Raw genomic sequence first — 22388 nt, forward strand, 5'->3', positions numbered from 1 at the left:
CGTTGTGTAACCACAAATCACACCTCAAACAAATCCCAGAATCTCCCTCGCTAGGTGGTGCCCTGGGTGCTCCTACCACAGGCGCACTCACGGTCGCAAGGTCGCTCTGATACCATCTGTAACGCCCCGGCCCAGGCGGGCCCCACCCAGACTGTAAAGCCCGAAAAATTCCCGAATTTATTTTAGAATTATTCTATGATTTTTGTGGAATTTTTAGATATTTTTCCGGAATTTTACGAGTATCGGAAGTAGCAAAAAGAATTGGAAACGGAAACGGCCTAAGCGGGAATCGAACCCGAGACCTATGGTTTAAGGGATAATGTTAGTAACCAGTGAACCCAGCAGGGCCGTGCTGAGAGAAAGGAGAAACATTTATATTTATATTAGAGTTGGACCGGAATTACCACATGATATAAATAGGAGGTTTAAGTGGGTTGGTTTATTTCTAATTGGTTCGTGACCTTCTCCAAACCCTCACCGAGACCCTCTCCCTCTCCCGTTTCTTTCTCTCGGCGCAGCAAAACAAAGCAAGGGAAACCTAGGGTTCCTTCCCTAGGATCGTGTGTTCACTTTCCGGCGACAACACCAGTACGAAGTCGGTTCTTCTCCGCGAGAGGAACGCGAGGACGTAAGCGGTTCGTCGAACGGAGCAGTTTTCCAGAAAAACCTAGCGGATAAATCGTAAGAAAACCTTGCGATTGAGGTAAGAAACCCCTCACCTGCAGTATAATTGCTCTCGCTTGTTAGTTTTGGCATTAGTTCAGTAATTTCACAGTTTTCGGTTTTAGGGTGTGCTTTTAGTGCACACCAAGCGTTCGGTAGAATGCTCAGTTCCGAAGGATGCACCAATAGGCGTCCTAACAGCATGTAAAATGAATTAGAAATATTTTACTCAGTTTATTATCAGATATTACAGCTAATGGATCAGATATCCATTGGGTGGGCTCCCACAGTAGCCTCTAGGTTCAGATAACGCTCTAGGTTCAGATAACCTAGAACAGCAAAGTAAAATAAAACAGTATTCAGTTTTTCACTTTTATTCAGTTGGCACTGTACTTGGATCAGATATCCATGGGCTGGACTCCCACAGTCGTCCCTAGGTTCAGATAACCTAGTAACCCTGCTGGATTCGGAACTTGCAATCCCGGGTCTCGTAGGGATGCGCGCACAGTAAGTACAGTTGCCAGGGCCCAACAGCATGTTTAGTATTTTCATCTATTATATGTATAGTTTTCAAATTTGAAACCAGTGATGAGAACACAAATTTAGCGTTCAGTTCAGTTCAGGTTCAGTTTACATGATTTGAGTTCGTGTACAGATTTAGATATATGCATGACTAGTTTCAGTATGCCATGCTCAGTTTAAAGCATGTTCAGTTTATATGTTATGCCATGCTTTGTGTGATACCATGCCATGCCATGCTTGCATGCTCAGTTTAGTTTCAAACTGCATGTTTTAAAAACATAATCGCATCGTTGCATGTTTTTGTGAGGTAGATGGTTTCTTACTAAGCTTATTGGCTTACAGATACTACTTTTCTTATACTGCAGATACCGGTAAGAGAAAAGTGGATTAGCGGAGGCTGGAGGGCGATGCTACGATGATGTGTGTGTGCAAGGGGTCTGGAATAAAGATCCTTGGGATCTATACGTTTTTATTTCAGTTTAGCACTTATCATGTCTAGTTTGATACTTAGTCTTGTTACTAATTGTTCTATCTTAGTAACTATGTTTTGTTAGCTTATCATGTTTAGAACATTAGTACTTATATGCTAGAATGTATCTTCATTATTTTAGAACTATTGTGTGATGTTTTGGCACGCCAAAGTGCTGAAATCAGAACTCTCGAGTGAAATCAGACATCGGTGCCCGGCCGATCGAGTGCAGTTCAACTGGATCGGTCGGCGACCGATCCGGTGAATCTGATATGCTCATATCCTCTGGATCGATCGGTCACCGCCGATCCACCGATCTGATAGCCTCGGAGGAAATTTCGGTGCATGGATCGGTCACCGACCGATCCAAAGCCTTAGAGCATCTCGTATCACCGGATCGGTCTGCAGACCGATCCAGACACACCTGGATCGGTCTGCCGACCGATCCAGCCTCTGCTGGATCGTTCCGTAGATCGATCCAGCAGGGCATAGAATCGCAGTAAGATTCATCGATCCGTGGATCGATCAGCAGCTAGCGGGGAAGTTAGTTTGAGTTCCTAGCTCAGATGGGAGGTCAAGCATTCTCCTTAGCACATGTACACCAATCGGAAAGGGTCTTGAATCCTTCCTTATAACAGCATGGGTGCATCAGTTATCAGATTAATAGAGTCAGTTAGTGAAAATTTTATTTTACCTAGTTTTCCGCACAGTACGGCACAGTAGTTTCAGTAGTTAATGTAGCGATCCGGCTCACAGCCTAGTACCCAGGAGTTGGGTCGTTACAGAGTGGTATCAGAGCAGTGTTCCATACTTCCTACACACACATCAGCATTGTACCTGCAGCTTCCAAGTAAGAACATCTCTCACTCAGTTTTGTTTTCAGCTTTCATATCAGTTATATGTGCTTTCATGTTTGCTCGCATGTTGGTAGTTAATTAATTCATGTTTACGGTGATAGTATTTAACATGTTACCGAGTTAACTATAACATGATAGCCTAGTTATATATATATGTTCTCTGCTATTTAGAAAATGGTACGAGGACGTCCAGCTAAGAAAGCAGCAGCGGCTGAGCCCCAGCATGAGACATTAGTGGCTCAGCTACAGCAGCAGGAGATAGCCTCCTTAAAGGCTAACCAGCAGACTACTCCCCATCACTCCAGTAGAACCTCACGACTCCAGTAATCACAGAGGTAGTACCAGCTCAGACTGCAATACCAGTCCAGTAGCCGTAGCAGGGGCTAAGAGAGAAGCTTACCTTATCGAGTGGCGAGAATTAAGCGAACTTCTCGGGCACCAATGAACCATGGGATGCTCGGGCATGGTTAAAAACACTGGAAAGCACGATGGAGCTTCTAGATTGGCGAGCACGAAAGGTGAAGTGTGCCTCCTACGTTTAACAGAGAGGCCTTGCGCATGTGGTGGGGCGGATTAAACCGAAGTGGCGATAAACCGATGACATGGGCCAACTTGAGAAAGAATTCTTGAGGAATTCTTTCACATGCAAGTCACGAACCGACACTATGACGAGTTTACTGAGTTTCGTCGTGGCAACCTATCGATTCGGGAGGCCGTGAAGAAATTCAACGAGTTGGCCCGTCGTGTCCGAACTAGTCACTCGGAGAAGGAACGAGTCGCTTGATCTTGAAGATGCTCGGACTGTAGATCGCAATGAATGTGGTGGTGGTGTTCATAGGCCACAAACCACGGAGGAGGTGGTGAGTAGTGCTCGATCACCGAGCACTATCGGCCTGACATCACCCAGTGACGGGTTTCCACAGAACCCAAGGGACAAGTGGCTCGGTACTCAGAAACAACAAGGGCATAGCTCCAACTGGAAGGGGAAACGCAAGGCAAGCGGTGACCCAAAAGGAGGACCACTGGAAAACATTCCAGACATCCCAAGTGTGCTACTTGTGGGAAACATCATCCGAGTTTGCCGCGAAGGGTGCGAGGTTGTTTTGAATGTGGGGGAAGGGCACATGGCTAGCGTGCAGAACAAACAGTCTTCCTCGGCCTCGGCCGATCGGTATGGAGCTCAACCACTACACGGATGTATCTTTGTCTTAGATGGTCCACAGATCAGTCGAGGCAGATTAGAAGCCCCACCAGCTACCACGAATGCCTTTTCTCACTCACCGGAGAGGACGTAGCAAATGCCTCGGCAGTTGTCACAGTCGATCAGTATTTTCGGCATAATGCAACTGTCTTATTCGATCATGGGGCAACCCACTCTTATGTATCCGGGCATTTAGAAACTAGCAACACCTCGAAGTACTCAATAGTCGGTTTAGACAACGCTACCCTCGGAGACATTATGGCGTCTACGACCGCTCGAGCGATGCCGATCGTTATAGCGCGGGGAGCTTTTGGTGATCGATAGTGCTAGAAATGACGGACTACGATGTCATCTTTGGAATGGATTTTCTGATCAGATACGGCGCTTCTATAGAGTGCCGTAAACAGAAGGTCATATTCCAACCTGAAGCAGGAGTACAGTTTGAGTACATGGGAAAACCAAAGAGAAAAGCCAGGAAGTTTCTCTCAGCATTGAAAGCACAGCAGCTATTGGATTCAGGATGCATGGGATTTTTAGCAAATGTAGTCAACACCAGCCAGGACAAGAACCAACAGCTATCAGAGGTTCGAGTCGTTTGTGACTACCCAGCAGTTTTCCCTGAAGAGCTACCAGGCTTAGCACCAGACAGGGAGATTGAATTTGAGATAGAGCTCATTCCCGGCACAAATCCAATTTCCAAGGCACCGTACCGCATGGCTCCAGCAGAACTGAAGGAACAATTATAGGAGCTTCTTGACAAGGGTTTCATACGCCCTAGTAACTCACCATGGGGAGCACCTGTGTTGTTCGTGAAGAAGAAGGATGGAAGCATGCGTTTATGCATAGACTACCGTGCTTTGAACCAGGTCACAATTAAAAACAGTACCCTCTTCCCGGGATAGATGACCTGTTTGACCAGCTAAAGGGAGCCACAGTGTTCTCTAAAATCGACCTCGGATCAGGATATCACCAGGTTAAAGTCAAGGAAGGTGATATACCTAAAACGACCTTCAGGACTAGATACGGACATTATGAGTTCGTAGTCATGCCTTTCGGCGTGACAAATGCCCCACTACATTCATGGACCTCATGAACAGAGTATTCAGAGAATACTTAGACAAGTTTGTCATCGTGTTCATCGATGACATTCTTATCTATTCGAGCACACAGGAGGACCATGCAGAGCATCTCAAGACAGTTTAGCAGAACCAGCAGTACGCCAAATTCACGAAATGTGAATTTCGGCTAGACCAGTAGCCTTTCTAGGTCACATCATCTCCAAGGATGGTGTTATGGTAGATCCCTGACAAGATAGAAGCGGTAATAGCTGGAAGAGACCGAGCGCGGTGAAATCGAAGCTTTACGGGATTAGCAGGCTACTCAGAAAGTCGTGAGAGGACTTCTCGGGATAGCCTCCCCAGCGGCTCTCACGGGAAGAACAAGAAATTTCGGATGCGAGGATTGAGAACTAAAGCGGAGATTGACCAGTGCTCTATTTAGCTATACGTGACAAGACCGACATCTACAATGACACCTCTAAATTGGGATTAGGAGCGGTACTGAGCAGCAAGGCAAGGTGATCGCCTATGCCTCCAGACAACTCAAGGATTATGAGAGGAACTATACTACTCACGACCTTGAGCTTGCAGCAGTGGTGTTCGCTCTCAAGATTTGGAGACATTATTTGTACGGAGCTCAGTGCAGAGTGTATACAGATCATCAAAGTCTGAAGTATTTCTTTACTCAGAAGGATCTGAATATGCGACAGCGCAGATGGTTAGAACTGGTCAAGGATTATGACATAGATATCCTCTACCATCCAGGGAAAGCTAATAAGGTAGCAGACGCACTCAGCAGGAAGTCTAGTGCTACCTTATTATCTTTAGCAGCTATGTCACCACCCCTAAGGAAGGAGATTACAACTTTTAGTCTCGAAATTATAGTCGGGCAGCTTTCCACAATGTCCTTAGCATCTACCTTGCTTGATGATATCCAGACAGCTCAGGAGCGGGATCCTGAAATCCAGAAAATCAAGCAAGGGTTAGCGAGAATCGAGAAAGTGGAGAGTTGAGTGTCGCGGTGGGGTAGTGTCTTGTGGTGCAGACTTTGTGTTCGGATCGGAGGAACTACGGAGGATTCTAGACGAGGCTCACAGGACTCCCTATGATGCATTCTGGTTCCACCAAAATGTATCGGGATCTAAAGAAATTTTGGTGGCACAGGATGAAGCGAGATATCGCCAGAATCGTCGCCAAGATCTGCCTAACTCAAAGGGTTAAGGCGAACATCGGCGACTGGAGGAGTTGCGGTGATCCAGTTCCAGAATGGAAGTGGGAGGATATCTCTATGGACTTCATAGTGGGGTTACCGAACCACGAATGGTTTTGATGCCATTTGGGTAATAGTCGACGAGTTGACTAAATCAGCCCACTTCTTAGCTATCCGAATATCCTATTCCATGGAGCAACTAGCTCGGTTGTATCTCAAGGAGATAGTCAGGTGCATGGAGTCCCACGAACCATTATATCGAACAGAGACAGCAGATTTACATCACTTCTGGAAGTGTGTGCAGTCACTATGGGCACCAGTTAAAATTCAGCACGACCTTCCATCCTCAGACGGATGGTCGACGGAGCGAGTGAATCGGTACTCGAAGACATGCTCCGAGCTTGTGCCCTAGATTTCAAGGAAGTTGGTGCAAATATCCGAGTCTAGCAGAATTTGCATACAACAACAGTTATCGAGCCACTATCGGCATGGCACCTTATGAGGCACTCTATGGGCGGAGGTGCAGATCACCAATCTGCTGGTATGAGAGTGGTGAGCAGAAGGAACTAGAGCTTGAGACGGATCTAGTAGCGAGATACCACAGAGCCCATCAGATTCGCAGAGGATAGAGACAGCCTGAGCCGTCGGAAGAGCTATGCCGATACACGGCATGCAGACCCCTAGAGTTCTCGGTTGGGGATACAGTTTCCTCAGAGTAGCTCCCATGAAGGAGTCATGCGTTTTGGGAAGAAGGGCAAGCTAGCTCCCGGATATGTGGGACCATACCTTATCACGAAGAGAGTGGGCAAGGTAGCATATGAGCTAGAGTTACCTCAGGAGATGTCAGCTGTCCACAATGTATTTCATGTCTCCATGCTGAAGAAGCATATTCCAGACGCCACCCAGGTGATTGAGCCCCAGTTGGTACAGGTCCGTGATGATCTCAGCTATGACAGTCGGCCTATTCAGATAATAGACCGAGCAATAAAGAAATTGCGGAACAAGGAAGTACCATTAGTCAAAGTCAGTTGGCAAAATCACACAGCAGCAGAGGCGACTTGGGAGACAGAGGCCAGCATGAGACAGAAGTACCCAGAATTGTTTTAAGTTCGGGGACGAACTTTTTATAAGGTATGGGGGATTGTAAAGCCCGAAAAATTCCCGAATTTATTTTAGAATTATTCTATGATTTTTGTGGAATTTTTAGATATTTTTCCGGAATTTTACGAGTATCGGAAGTAGCAAAAAGAATTGGAAACGGAAACGGCCTAAGCGGGAATCGAACCCGAGACCTATGGTTTAAGGGATAATGTTAGTAACCAGTGAACCCAGCAGGGCCGTGCTGAGAGAAAGGAGAAACATTTATATTTATATTAGAGTTGGACCGGAATTACCACATGATATAAATAGGAGGTTTAAGTGGGTTGGTTTATTTCTAATTGGTTCGTGACCTTCTCCAAACCCTCACCGAGACCCTCTCCCTCTCCCGTTTCTTTCTCTCGGCGCAGCAAAACAAAGCAAGGGAAACCTAGGGTTCCTTCCCTAGGATCGTGTGTTCACTTTCCGGCGACAACACCCGTACGAAGTCGGTTCTTCTCCGCGAGAGGAACGCGAGGACGTAAGCGGTTCGTCGAACGGAGCAGTTTTCCAGAAAAACCTAGCGGATAAATCGTAAGAAAACCTTGCGATTGAGGTAAGAAACCCCTCACCTGCAGTATAATTGCTCTCGCTTGTTAGTTTTGGCATTAGTTCAGTAATTTCACAGTTTTCGGTTTTGGGTGTGCTTTTAGTGCACACCAAGCGTTCGGTAGAATGCTCAGTTCCGAAGGATGCACCAATAGGCGTCCTAACAGCATGTAAAATGAATTAGAAATATTTTACTCAGTTTATTATCAGATATTACAGCTAATGGATCAGATATCCATTGGGTGGGCTCCCACAGTAGCCTCTAGGTTCAGATAACCTAGCTCTAGGTTCAGATAACCTAGAAAGCAAGATAAAATAAGCAAGATTCGTATTTTACTTTTATCAGTGGCACTGTACTGGACCAGATATCCATGGGTTGGACTCCCACAGTCGTCCCTAGGTTCAGATAACCTAGTAACCCTACTGGATTCGGAACTTGCTACCTAGTAAGTACAGTTGCCAGGGCCCAGCAGCATGTTTAGTATTTTCATCTATTATATGTATAGTTTTCAAATTTGAAACCAGTGATGAGAACACAAATTTGGCGTTCAGTTCAGTTCAGGTTCAGTTTACATGATTTGAGTTCGTGTACAGATTTAGATATATGCATGACTAGTTCAGTTTCATGCTCAGTTTATAACCATGTTCAGTTTATATGTTATGCCATGCTTTGTGTGATACCATGCCATGCCATGCTTGCATGCTCAGTTTAGTTTCAAACTGCATGTTTTAAAAACATAATCGCATCGTTGCATGTTTTTGTGAGGTAGATGGTTTCTTACTAAGCTTATTGGCTTACAGATACTACTTTTCTTATACTGCAGATATCGGTAAGAGAAAAGTGGATTAGCGGAGGCTGGAGGGCGATGCTACGATGATGTGTGTGTGCAAGGGGTCTGGAATAAAGATCCTTGGGATCTATACGTTTTTAATTCAGTTTAGCACTTATCATGTCTAGTTTGATACTTAGTCTTGTTACTAATTGTTCTAGCTTAGTAACTATGTTTTGTTAGCTTATCATGTTTAGAACATTAGTACTTATATGCTAGAATGTATCTTCATTGTTTTATAACTATTGTGTGATGTTTTGGCACGAAGTGCTGAAATCGAACTCTCGAGTGAAATCGACATCGATCGGTGCGGATCCGATCGAGTGCAGCTATTCCTGGATCGGTCGGCGACCGATCCGGTGAATCTGATATCTCTGTATCCTCTGGATCGATCGGCCGACCGATCCGGCTCGATCTGATAGCCTCGGAGGAAATTTCGGTGCATGGATCGGTCGGCCGACCGATCCGATCCAAAGATCGAACGATGAGCATCTCGGCGCCTCGGTGCTGGATCGGTCTGCGGACCGATCGAGCAGAGGCTGGATCGGTCGGATCGTTCCGTAGATCGATCCAGCAGGGCATAGAATCGCAGTAAGATTCATCGATCCGTGGATCGATCAGCAGCTAGCGGGGAAGTTAGTTTGAGTTCCTAGCTCAGATGGGAGGTCAAGCATTCTCCTTAGCACATGTACACCAATCGGAAAGGGTCTTGAATCCTTCCTTATAACAGCATGGGTGCATCAGTTATCAGATTAATAGAGTCAGTTAGTGAAAATTTTATTTTACCTAGTTTTCCGCACAGTACGGCACAGTAGTTTCAGTAGTTAATGTAGCGATCCGGCTCACAGCCTAGTACCCAGGAGTTGGGTCGTTACACAGACCGTACCGGGAACGTCACTAGAATTGTCCATCGGGTTGACGACTAGCTCCACAGACCACCGGAGGTCCTTTCAGCGTGCTTTGTCCTCACTCGCACGCACCCTGGAAAACTTCCCAGGAGGTCACCCATCCTCAGATTTCTCCAAGCCAAGCACGCTTAACTTTGGAGTTCTTTGAGTTTGGGCTTCCGAAAAGAAAGGTGCATCTTGGTGATATGGATAGTACCATCTAACCTTTTAAGTCATGTTTAACCAGAATCTCAGAACCGGGGTATTATCTCACTTGGTTACCAGGATTCATAAACTCTAATACTTAAGCCTGGAGGTTTAGAGTTCAAATCCTGGGGGAGGCAAAAATCCACTGCCAGGGGTGGAAAGACCTAGTGAGTAACGGCACGACCAAGAGTCGTCGGTCGACGACATTAGAGGTCGCCAAATGGGCCGACCACATAAGGGCCGACGATCGACGACATGAGAGGTCGCCAAATAGACCGCCAAATAGGCCAAGAGGGCCGGGTCATTACAAGGGTAATCTTTTCCTTTGTAGATCAAGTGCAGATCTAGGTTAGAGAAACTCGTACACGTAAAAAAAAAATTTATTTTATAACTTCGCATGGATCCGGTGGCATGGGATTCGGGGTTTCTGCAACGCAAAAAGCGGTTTTTGTGGCCCGAAATTACCAACAGACGCGTCCCGGTTGGAGGGACAATAGGCGTCGGTCTTGTTTAGCTCTATTTAGGATCCCTAAGCTGAGACCTTGACTAGATCCTGGAAGGACAAGAACTAATTAATATTACACACTATTAGTGTACTAACATTTGCCTTGTAAGTTATTATTTTGTTTATTGGACTAACGTCGTTTTATAAGATAAAGAAGTACATTTGCCTTCGGCTGAACAATGTCCAAAGGCACCTTCAAGCTTAGTAGAAGACGCCTTCAAGCTTGGTAGTGTTGGAACCCCAAGGTTGTTTTGGTGTGATCAACAAGTTAAGTTAGGTCCTGTGTATTTCTAACCTTGTGTCTAAGTGTACAGGAGCTTAAGAGCAAGGTACTCGAGTGGAAGACGCGGCTAGTGAGAAGGATGACACGAGGAGAGAGCCGACGGGCTCGGTGCGTCTGAGGGATGAGGTGCCGCGGAAGAGTACCTCGGTGGACGAGAAGGAAGCGTGCGTTGGTTCCAAGGGACGAGAAGCCGGAGCGGAAGATTGCTCAGGGAGCAAGAGACGCAGCTAGCGAGAAGGTCGGCACGGGAGAGAGCCAACGGGCTCGGTGAGACCGAGGGATAAAGACTGCAGATGAGTATACTGGCGGACGAGAAGGAATCATGCGACGACTCCGAGGGACGAGGAGCTGGAGCGGAAGCCTGCTCGAGAAGATCGGAAGTTGGGTTCCGGTGAGCCCTTTTCCGGATGGCAGAGATCACCCAAGCGAGCGGATCCGGAGCAGAAGACCCGGACCGAGGCAGGACTGAACCGGAGAAGAGGGCCCGTACAAAAAGTCAACAACTATTGACTTTTTGCTTCGGGGCGCCCGGAACCATTCCGAGCGCCCGGAGTAGTCCGGGGCGCCCGGAGTAGTCCGGGGCGCCCGGAATGGCTATGGGCGCCCGGACCTGGAATTTGACCAGATCGAGTCAAAACTCGATCTGAACGTTGGGGATAAAGTTTTATCCCCCCAGGGCGTCCGGAACCCCTTCGGGGCGCCCTGACCAAGGCTATAATATAGCCTTGGTCCAGAAGTTTTTCAACGGACTCCAAGTAATCATTTCCAATACTTGTATGCTTTAGAGTTGTAGTTAAGCTTCTGTTTTCTGTGCTTCATTGCTATACGAGGCTTCTCCGCCTGAAGGAGATTGATAGTGGGCTTTATCTTCCTTGGATTAACAACTACATCGGTTGTAACCAAGTAAATACTGGTGCCTCGTATTTTTAATGTTTGATTTACTTTCTGCTTATTATTTATGCAAGTGTTAGCTTAAAGAGTTCGAGAAGGGTTGTTTGTTTTATTTTCTGCAGGATTATCCAACAACCCCCGTTCCAGCCGGCCACAACGGTCCTACAAGTGGTATCAGAGCCGAGACGCTTCAAGAAGGACTAACCGCCGTCTGAAGCAACAAAATGATGGTCGGAGCTAGCGACTACCCACCAGCATTCGAGGGGGAGTTTGCCGTTTGGAAACAAAAAATGGAGGTATATCTTAATTCTAATTTTGGTATTTCTTTAATATTAAAATTTGGCTATAAAGCACCAAAGACAACGAATAGAGAAGAACTCGATCTACGCCTCTGGAACAAGAAGCAACGTGACGAGTCAATGGCAAACGGTCGGGCAGAATTTCACATTCTAACTGTAATACCAAATGAAGATCTCAATAGAGTTGGTGAGTACAAAAGCGCAAAATAACTTTGGGAAAAGTTCTTGAAGATTTATGAAGAATCAGAAAAAGCTAAATCCGAGACTAAAGAAATTGCCGAAACAGCAATCATAGCAGAAGACCCACCTAAAGAGGAAGAAAGCTCAACCGAGATGAGCATCGAGAAAGGGGGAGAGTCTTCAGAAGAAAGTAATTCAATAGGGGGAGAACCAACGACCGATGAGGTAAGAAAGGTATGGCCTCTACCCTCAGAACAACTGGTTAATTCAATAGAAAAGTTGCCTGGAGATTATTGTGATTTAAAAATTGAATTATCGAATAATTTAATAGAAAAGTTGTCTGGAGATTTTTGTGATTTAAAAATTGAATTATCGAAAGAGTGTTTCGGTTTACCAACTATCTTGAAAGATTCTTATGAATTACAAAATATTTTGATAAAAGAATTTTGCAAGTTAGAAAATATTTTGACAAAAGAATTTTGCAAGTTAGAAATTTTGTCAAAAGACTTTTGTAAATCAAAAAATATTTTGTCGACAGATTTTTGCAAATTAGAAATTATGACAAGATACTTCTGTGAATTACAAAATATTCTTCTGAAAGAATTTTGCAAAGTAAAGACATTGCCGAAAGAATTTTTACAAATTATATTGTCAAAAAATTCTATTAAATTAGAATTTATACTATCAAAATATCTTTGCAAATTAGGAATTCAAAATAAAATAGAAAATGACATGTTACAATTTATACAAATTTCTACATGTTCAAATTTTCTTGCTTCAAAGTTAAGAAATCATGATAAATTAAAATGGAAATTTAAAATTTTCTGATAAAAGCATTAGAATAAAATAAATAAATGCATAGTAAATATTTTTTTTAAAATGTTATCAATTTTCTTAAAGTTTTTCTTGCATAAAGTTTTGGGCTCAGAAAGATTTTTTTCTTGATATCGAAAACTAAGAAATTTTTTCACAAGTTATTTTTGACTTAGAAATTTTTCCTTGACTTGGAAATATTTTTTCTGAAAATCATTGGGATAGATTTTTATAAGTTTCTAAGTGTCAACCTTTAGACTTTTCTTGCAACCCCAATTTTTTATGTGATCCAAAGGGAGAAGAAAAAGTATAAGTCTAGGGAGAGGTAGAAAAATTGAAAATTAGAATTTTTGAATTTAATTTTCCTATCTTGTTGCACGTTATTGAAAAATTGAAAATTGTTTAATTTTCATATCTATTTTTGACCCTAGCTTAACTTGGGTTGATCACATCAAAAAGAGGGAGATTGTTGAAACCCCAAGGTTATTTTGGTGTGATCAACAAGTTAAGTTAGGTCCTGTGTGTTTCTAACCTTGTGTCTAAGTGTACAGGAGCTTAAGAGCAAGGTACTCGAGTGGAAGACGCGGCTAGCGAGAAGGACGGCACGGGGAGAGAGCCGACGGGCTCGGTGCGTCCGAGGGACGAGGTGCCGCCGAAGAGTAGCCCGGTGGATGAGAAGGAAGCGTGCGCTGATTCCAAGGGACGAGAAGCCGGAGCGGAAGATTGCTCGGGGAGCAAGAGACGCAGCTAGCGAGAAGGTCGGCATGGGAGAGAGCCGATGGGCTCGGTGCGACCGAGGGATGATGACTGCGGACGAGTACGCTGGCGGACGAGAAGGAATCATACGACGACTCCGAGGGACGAGGAGCCAGAGCGGAAGCCTGCTCGAGAAGACCGGAAGTTGGGTTCGAGTGAGCCATTTTCCGGATGGTAGAGATCACCCAAGCGAGTGGATCCGAAGCAGAAGACCCGGACCGAGGCGGAACTGAACCAGAGAAGAGGTCCTAGACAAAAAGTCAACAACTGTTGACTTTTTGCTTCGGGGCGCCCGGAACCATTCCGAGCGCCCGGAGTAGTCCGGGGCTCTCAGAGTAGTCCAGGGCGCCCGGACCTGGAATTTGACCAGATCGAGTCAAAACTCGATCTGAACGTTGGGTATAAAGTTTTATCCCCCCAGGGCGCCCGGAACCCCTTCGGGGCGTCCCGACCAAGGCTATAAATATAGTCTTGATCCAGAAGCTTTTCAACGAACTCCAAGTAATCATTTCCAACACTTGTATGCTTTAGAGTTGTAGTTAAGCTTCTGTTTTCTGCGCTTCATTGTTGTACGAGGCTTCTCCGCTTGAAGGAGATTGATAGTGGGCTTTATCTTCCTTGGATTAACAACCACATCGATTGTAACCAAGTAAATACTGGTGCCTCATCTTTTTAATGTTTGATTTACTTTCTGCTTATTATTTATGCAAGTGTTAGCTTAAAGAGTTCGAGAAGGGTTGTTTGTTTTATTTTCTACAGGATTATCCAACAACCCCCCTTCCAGCCGGCCGCAACGGTCCTACAGGTAGAAGGCGCCGTCGTACTGTTTATAGAAGGTGCCTTCTATGGCTATAGAAGGCGCCTTCCGCAGGATAAATTTTGGCCGAAGTCTGGATAAGTGCCGAATTGATCGGGATCAAAGTTGCCTCCTTGGAGGCGCCTTCCATGCCTTTCATAAGGCTATCTCGAGAAGGCATTTGACAACAACACAATACGAGCTACTACGTATCAATTTGAAGCTCCGACTACTCCAGGCTCTTGCTACGACTCTACTATAAAGTTGTTGTGTCCAAAAACTACTCCGAGGACTTCCGATCGTGACAGGTAGAATGACTCTAATACGAGCGCTTTCACATCAATTCCTAAAGTGTCAGTAACAAAATTTCTAGTTGTAATTAAATTCTGCAAACGAAAAGTGTAGTCTGTTACACTTCTTCAAACTTTCTATGTATTCGATTCCCTCTTCTGGAGATATCGAAAGAGGTTTTTAGTGGATTACTCATCGATAGGTCCGCAGGACCTGAGTCTTGGAGTAGGAGTCGCCGAAGGTTCCGAACTAAGTAAAACCACTCGTGTTTTCCTGTGTTGTTTGTGTTGGAGTGCGACGGTCGACTAGAAGGGGGGTTGAATAGCCTATAAACAAAAAAGAAAAACCTTTCTCGAACTTCTTAAACTAACACTTGCATAAATTAAGAAAGCAATAAATTAAAACTGAAAAGATGAGGCACACAGAGATTTACTTGGTTATAACTGGGGAGGTTGTTAATCCAAGGAAGATGTCGCACTAGAATATCTCCTTCAGGCAGAGAAGCCTCTTATAACAATGAAAGCGCAAAAAGAAAGAAACTAAACTCTAAAAGAAGCACACAAGTGTTGGAATTCTAATTTCTGAGTTGATGAAAAGCTTCTGAACCAAGGCTATAAATATAGCCTTGGTCGGGGTGCCACAAAGGGGTTCCGGGCGCCCTAGGGGGATAAAACTTTATCCCCCAATGTTCAAATCATGATTGGCGCGATCCTGGTCAAAGTTCACTTCCGGGCTCCTGGACCACTTAAGTCAACCAAGTTGACTTTCTGATCCGGGCCTTCTGCTCCGGTGCTGCTCGCCTCGGTCCGGGTCTTCCATTTCGGCTCTGCTTGCTTGGGTGATTTCTGCCATCAAGAATAGGGCTCACCCGAACCCAACTTTCGGTCTTCTCGAGTAGGCTTCCGCTCCGGCTTCTCATCCCTCGGAATCGTCGTGTGCTTCCTTCTCGTCCGTCAGCATACTCATCCGCAGTCTTCGTCCCTCGGTCGCACCCTGTGCCGACCTTCTTGCTAGCTGCGTCTCTTACTCCTCGAGCATTCTTCCGCTCCGGCTTCTCGTCCCTCGGAACCACCGCACGCTTCCTTCTCGTTCGTCGGTGTACTCTTCTGTAGCGCCTCATCCCTCGGACACACCGCGTACTATCCTTCTCGCTAGCTGTGTCTTCCGCTCGACTACCTATGCTCCTAAGCTCCTGCACGCTTAGACACAAGATTAAAAATACACAGGACCTAACTTAACTTGTTTATCACACCAAAACAACCTTGGGGTTTCATCAATCTCCCCCTTTTTGATGTGAGCAACCCAAGTTAAGGTAGGGTAAAAATAGACATAAAAATAAACTAACTAAATTTGCAATTAAGTGCAAAAAGATAGAAAAATTAGTCTAGCGAAAAATTAGTCTACCTCCCCCTAGACTTATACTTTTCCTTCTCCCCCTTTGATCACATAAAAAATATGGGGTTGCAAGAAAAATCTAAGGGTTAAAACTTAGAAAATTTTGAACATTTCAAAAAAAAAATTTCTAAGTTTTTGCAATCAGCAAAACTTAAGTAAAAAATTTACGTTTTTGCAAAAATTAATTTTGAGAATTTCTTAAGCAAAATTTTTTTTTTAGTTAAACAAACTTCTAAGTTAGATATTTTGTAAAAAATATTTTTGAAAATTTTTCTAAGTAAATATTTTAAGCAGAAATTTCTAATTTCAGAAAAACTTTTAACTTTTATGTAAAAGTTTTATGCAAAAAAAAAATTCTAAGTAAAAAATTTGAAATTTTAAAAAATATTTAAAAAACTTTTTAAAGTATTATTAAATTTCCACCTTAATACTTTTATCAGAAAGTTAATTAAACATTTTATTTCAATATTTTGACTTCCAGGTCGTGGCGAGGCACTAGGCCTTCTTGGTTATTGGAGCAACAACCACTTCCTTAGACAAAGCCTCATAAAGAAACTCACTGTTTAATTTTCTCGCTGAAAGCTCTAAATCTACTTAGTTCAAGTTCAAGTCAGACAAGACTTTGAAACCTAATATAGGTTCCAGCCTATTGGATTGACTAAAAATTTCTTAGGGACATATCTTTTTGAAATGTTCCTAATTTGTCCCTTATGATATCTAAAATACCAATTTAAATTGTTATATTTTTTAACATTGATTTTAGATGAGCATGCATAGTTTTTCAAGTTATTTACTTGTACTTTTAAATTATCATTTTCTTCTTTTAATTTTTTATTTTCTAACTTAATTCTGTTGAAATTCTACAATATAGGGACCTCAAATGATATTTTTTAACATTGATTTAATTCTGTTAAATGATTTTAAAAATTTTTATGCTTAAATTAAATTCTACCTCATCGGAACCTTCGAAAATGAGTATGAACTCGTGGCTTGATTCGGGTTCAAACCCGTCTTCTGCTTCGCTTTCTGATTCTGGTTCGTATGCCATCAGTGCGAGATAGTTGTTGTGCCTTGGTTCGTCGTTGTCCGATTCCTCAACGGACGATTCATCCTAGATCACCTTGAGGGCTTTCTTCTTCTTGATATTCGGACAGACGGTCTTGTAGTGCCCCTTCTTGTTGCATCCATACTAATGTTTGTCTTGTTATTGGATTTAGAAGAGGAGCTTATGTAATACCCCTGTTCTGAGATTCTGGTTAAGTATGACTTAAAGGGTTAGATGGTATCAGAGCAACCTTGCGACAGTGAGTGCGCCTGTGGCAGGAGCACCCAGGGCACCACCTAGCGAGGGAGATTCTGGGATTTGTTTGTGGTGTGATTCGTGGTTACACAACGAGGACGTTGTGTCTTTAAGTGGGGGTGATTGTAATACCCCTGTTCTGAGATTCTGGTTAAGTATGACTTAAAGGGTTAGATGGTACTATCCATATCACCAAGGTGCACCTTCCTTTTCGGAAGCCCAAACTCAAAGAACTCCAAAGTTAAGCGTGCTTGGCTTGGAGAAATCTGAGGATGGGTGACCTCCTGGGAAGTTTTCCAGGGTGCGTGCGAGTGAGGACAAAGCACGCTGAAAGGATATCCGGTGGTCTGTGGAGCTAGTCGTCAACCCGATGGGCAATTCAGGTAGCGTTCTCGGTTCGGTTAGGGTGGGACCCGCTCGAGCCGGGGCGTTACAGCTTATCTTCTGTAGGTCCTTTTTGATGAAGTTCTTGTTTCTCCTTGTGAATATTTTTCTTACCAGATTCATCAGGTATTCTTTATCATCTGAATCTGGGTCAGACTCGACTTCAGGTTCTGGTTTAGTTCTGGTTTCTTTTGACGTTCCTACAACAAGAGCAATACCTTTCTCGGGTTTGGTGCTAGTATGTTCGTGTAGCTCTAATTCACAGAAATGTTCATCTAATTTTAATTTAGATAAATTCCTCAAAAATTTATAGGCATCTATGATGGATGCCCACAGTGCATTTCGAGGGAAGGCATTTAGGGCATACCTAATTGATCCTGTCCGAAAATCGAGGAGGTGGATCTGGAGACATGGCGCTCCTGCTGACCTCCGAGGGACTTCGCTCCTACCTGCAACATAAGCAGCATTAGTGCTAAGCCAGGGAAGGGGTCCCCGACGATGGCCCTCCGACGCTCAAGCTAGTCTCCGACGAAGCAAGAAGCACAGGGAACTATAGCCCAACTGTAGAGATTGCGAGAAAAGCATACCTCCATCGATACCTGGACCCCCTTTATATAGGGCTCCTGTAGCGTGTGTGCATGCTTCTTAAAGTGGGCACGCAATCCCAAGCTTTCCCTGAAGGGACCTGCCAGTAAAGTGTCCCTGACATAGTACCTTAACGGGCCAAGCATATCTCTGAAGTGATAATGGAAGCTTCCGCCGTACGATCCTCTATCTGACCATACCGCCCGTCGGCGGCACTCACTCCCAAAAGGATGTCGAAGGATATCCTGCTGTGTCTGTTGCCCAGTCGAACGGAATGGCCACTCGCCTGGAGTCCGTTGTCTGGCTGATGAATCTACTACTTGGTCGAGCCGCTGGCCGATACTTCCACTGTCTGGTTGCTACACGTGTACCTTGACTGGACGGGATAGCCGCTCAGTTGTAGTAGCGTTATCCGTATGTGGTCCGCTCGACCATGACTCTACTCCGTCGATGTTCTAAGTATTGCTGTAAGGCCGAGCGGGGTAGCTACAAAATCATATAATAATGAAAAAATTAGGAAAAATAATTAAAATTAGATCAAAAATAAATCATACTTGTAAAACATAATATATATAAATCAATAATTAATCATACAAGAGGATATAAACGATAAGTATAAGAGGCTAAAATAACGTAACAAAATCCTAGTTATCAACTCCCCTACACTTATTCATGAACGTCTCAGGCAAGTAAAATAAAACTAAAACAAAACAAAACTCATTTCGAAATTAATTCCCTGGTAATACCTCGAAGATAATAAAAGGTAATTAACTAAGACCATCTAAAGATCAAACATTCAAGAATACAATCCCTATAATAATTAATTAGCATGGTGATTTCAATCTATTTTAAAAATCAAGAAAGATGCAATCTCACATGATAGATGTATCAACTCTAACTCTCACAATCATATATGGAAGTGAAGTTTTTTTAATGTCACTCATAACATTTCACTACCATAAGCTTGCTTATTTTCTAATTCTCCATCACCATATAAATATAGCACACATGAATCAAAAGGTTTTATTAGAATAGAAATAGAGTAAAAAGAACTAAGTGAAGTGAGCGAATGGACAAAAGAAAAAGAATCGATGAAGAAGCAAGAGTTTTGGAGGAATAAATTTGATGAGTTAGTTTGCAATACATTTCAATCCATACAACCCTCTTTCAGAACATACCAACTCAATGGATTAGCATTGAACTGAGCTGAACACTTATCAGATTTATTAGCCATAGTAGCTGCATGCTTTGAATCATGATAATCTTGGGAAGGAAGAGACACCAAATGGCAATGAATTGGTACAGGTTCAATTTAAGAAGTTTCTGGTTAGAGAATTGCATCAATGGATTGGCACAACAATAATCAAGATAGCTCTAAATTTTTTCTGAATTCAGGATATCAAAGTATTAAGTCCAAGAACTTTAAACTGCCGGAAAAGTTTGGCATAGGAAAAAATACTACTTAGGAATGAGATGGCACAAGATTTGATTTAAGTCATCACTGCAACAGACTGCAGCTTCTATTTCTTCTCATCTGCAGTTTCCAGGTTCTTTAGTATTACTTCTTCCTATGTTTTTCTTAGAGACCAATTCCCCTGGATTTTCCAAGATTTGAGACTTCAAAGGTTTTAAGGTAGGACAATTACCATACATCATTGAGAAAGAGATGTGTTCCACTTAGACTTTTGCTGAACATACACTTGCAACGGTTTCTTAGCACGTAACATGTTTTTTTTCAGATTCTTTTTTTTTTTCCTTTGATATTTCAAGACTTGAACTTAGTAATCTCATTTTAGTTGGAGAACATCTCCCTACTATTGCTTCCTTCCGAATTCTGCAACTTCAGTTTCACATTTCCAAGTTCTGAAATTGTATTCTCCAGATTCAGAAATTGAAATTTATGGGTGCTTTAGCTTAAATCATGAAGGGCTAAGCCTAAGAAAAGGACCAACAACTTCACTTGGCTTCTCACATATCAGAAATCTACAAACAAACTTGCCACACCGCAGCTGATAATTCTATTTCCAAGTTTCAGAATTATATCTTTATGCAATCAACTTCAGCAATCCACACTTTACTGCAGTGAAAGAACAAAAGCTAATGAAGTTTATGAGCTAATATAGTTTCTAAGAATTCACCAATTCTTGAGCTGAAATTCCAGGTTTTCAAAGACTAAAATTACACCAGCTGCAGCTCCTGCATTCCAATTCCAGAAATCTAATTTCAGAATTCAAGTTCCTAGAGTCGACAAATCAGGGGAGAAGAGAGCACAAATTGGTATTGAGAGATCAAGTGCTACACTTAAAATTCAGATCAGTAGTTGTAAGGAATACACACATTCATTAAGTACTGGAACTAGGAAGTGACTGCACTGACCCAGCTTCAACTTCAGAATGTGCAGCTTGGTAACAGAATTCCCGGTTCAGTGTATCAGTTTTAAATGTGCCATTTCAGATATCGTCTTTAGGATTCAGCTTCAATGAGTTTATAGAATATACATAGCATAAGATGACCATACAAATTTTTCACTCAATCTCAGTTACATATTTGTTGAAATCAAAATTTCAGAATCTTTACATTCTGGATTCTTGGCAGGTTTGATCAAGAAATTTTTCTTCCTTTTTTTCAATCATTCTGATTTGTTAATGACAAAATTCCACAATTTCAGAATTTCCAACCATTTTGAAATAGGAAGCCTCCATGAACTTCAAACATATTTAGTTTCCCCCGCACTTAAAATTTTGTCCAACCTAAGTCATCAAGCAATCAACCAAAACTCTCAATGAAAAAATGGCAAAACAAATATGTTAGAAGATAAAAATGTTAAGTGAGTTATTGGACTAGAATTTGGAGGAAAAAGAAGTCAAAGAATGGAAAAAGAAATCAAAGAATGAGAAAAGAAATATTCTTCATCATGGCCATACGTGCATATGCTATTATGATTTCAAAAAGAGCAAGTTCTAGAGTTCAATTGCTATAAGTGAATATCACACAAAAAGAGGATAAAGTATAGGCATATAGTAGTCCTCTCTAGGTAATTTTTGATAATCAAACTCAATTAATCAACATAAATTCCATAATCACACTACTAATAATTTGCAAGTAAAGCATTCAGTCATGTCAAATGACCTAAAACTTGGCGGCCAAACTTAAAGACTTTTATGATTCTCAAAGTATTACTAGCAAATACACATGAAGAATTTATTTAAAACCAAGTGTAAAAGAAACTATGAAAGTAAAGTGTAAAAATAACGAAAAGTGTGAAGTAACAAAAAAAAAAGAAAAGAAAAGAACGGACTCTCCTTTATTGCTGGCGGTTGATGGTGATTCAGAAGTAAAATCCACACCGATAGTGGGATGGTCCGAGTATAGGTGAGGGTCTTCTTTATATGATAAGTGTAATGAAGCATCCCTCTCTTGATCGTTGTCTCCTCAATGGTACTTTCAAGTGGTCGGAGAAGATTCAAGTGTAAAATCCACTCTAGGAGTGGAATGTTATGAGTTGAGGTCAGCACCTATCCTCCCACCATTTACTCTTTGAAAGTTCTTCTTGGAGATCGGAGATGGTTCAATTGGAGTATTCATTCCAGGAGCTTGATCTTTGCCAAACTTGCAAGGCCAAAGAAAGAAAGCACCTCCTGAAAGCATGCGGAGTAATACACAGTTGAAATAAAATCAATATTTATAGAGCATGTATCGAAAAGTGAATCACATCTAACAAAATCAATTATAAGAACCTCAATAAATTTTTCTAAAAAATCAGAAGAAATACTAACCTTGCATTGCTAAAAGGTATTTGGAGGTTCTAAAAGAGTGGATGTGACTTCCTCTTCGAGTTTTGGCTCTGGTGGCTTTGCTACCTAATACGGGTTATAATAGGTCGGCCTGTCGAATGAAGAAGGAGCCATGATCGAGAAGGATAGGAGAGGTATATAGCCAATGTACCTTCACGCACTCGGTCAGGTAAAGCCCGACCGAGCGTAAAGGTACTTAGCCTTATAAAAGCTCGTAGTATATTATCGGTCGAGTGAAAGCCGAGCGAGCACCAATATGTTTACATGCTCTCGGTCAAGCAAAGCCCGATCGAGCGTAAAGGTACTTAACCTTATAAAAACTCGTAGTATATTACTAGCCGAGTGAAAGCTGAGCGAGCACCAAGGTGCCTTCACGCGCTCAGTCAGGCAAAACCCGACCGAGCGTAAAGGCATTTAGCCTTATAGAAGCTTGTAGTATATTACCGGCCGAGTGAAGGCCGAGCAAGCACCAAGGTGTCATCACACACTCGATCAGGTGAAATCCGACCGAGCATAAAGGTACTTA

Source organism: Zingiber officinale, chromosome 10A, assembly GCF_018446385.1.
Source record: "Zingiber officinale cultivar Zhangliang chromosome 10A, Zo_v1.1, whole genome shotgun sequence".
Classification (NCBI taxonomy): domain Eukaryota; kingdom Viridiplantae; phylum Streptophyta; class Magnoliopsida; order Zingiberales; family Zingiberaceae; genus Zingiber; species Zingiber officinale.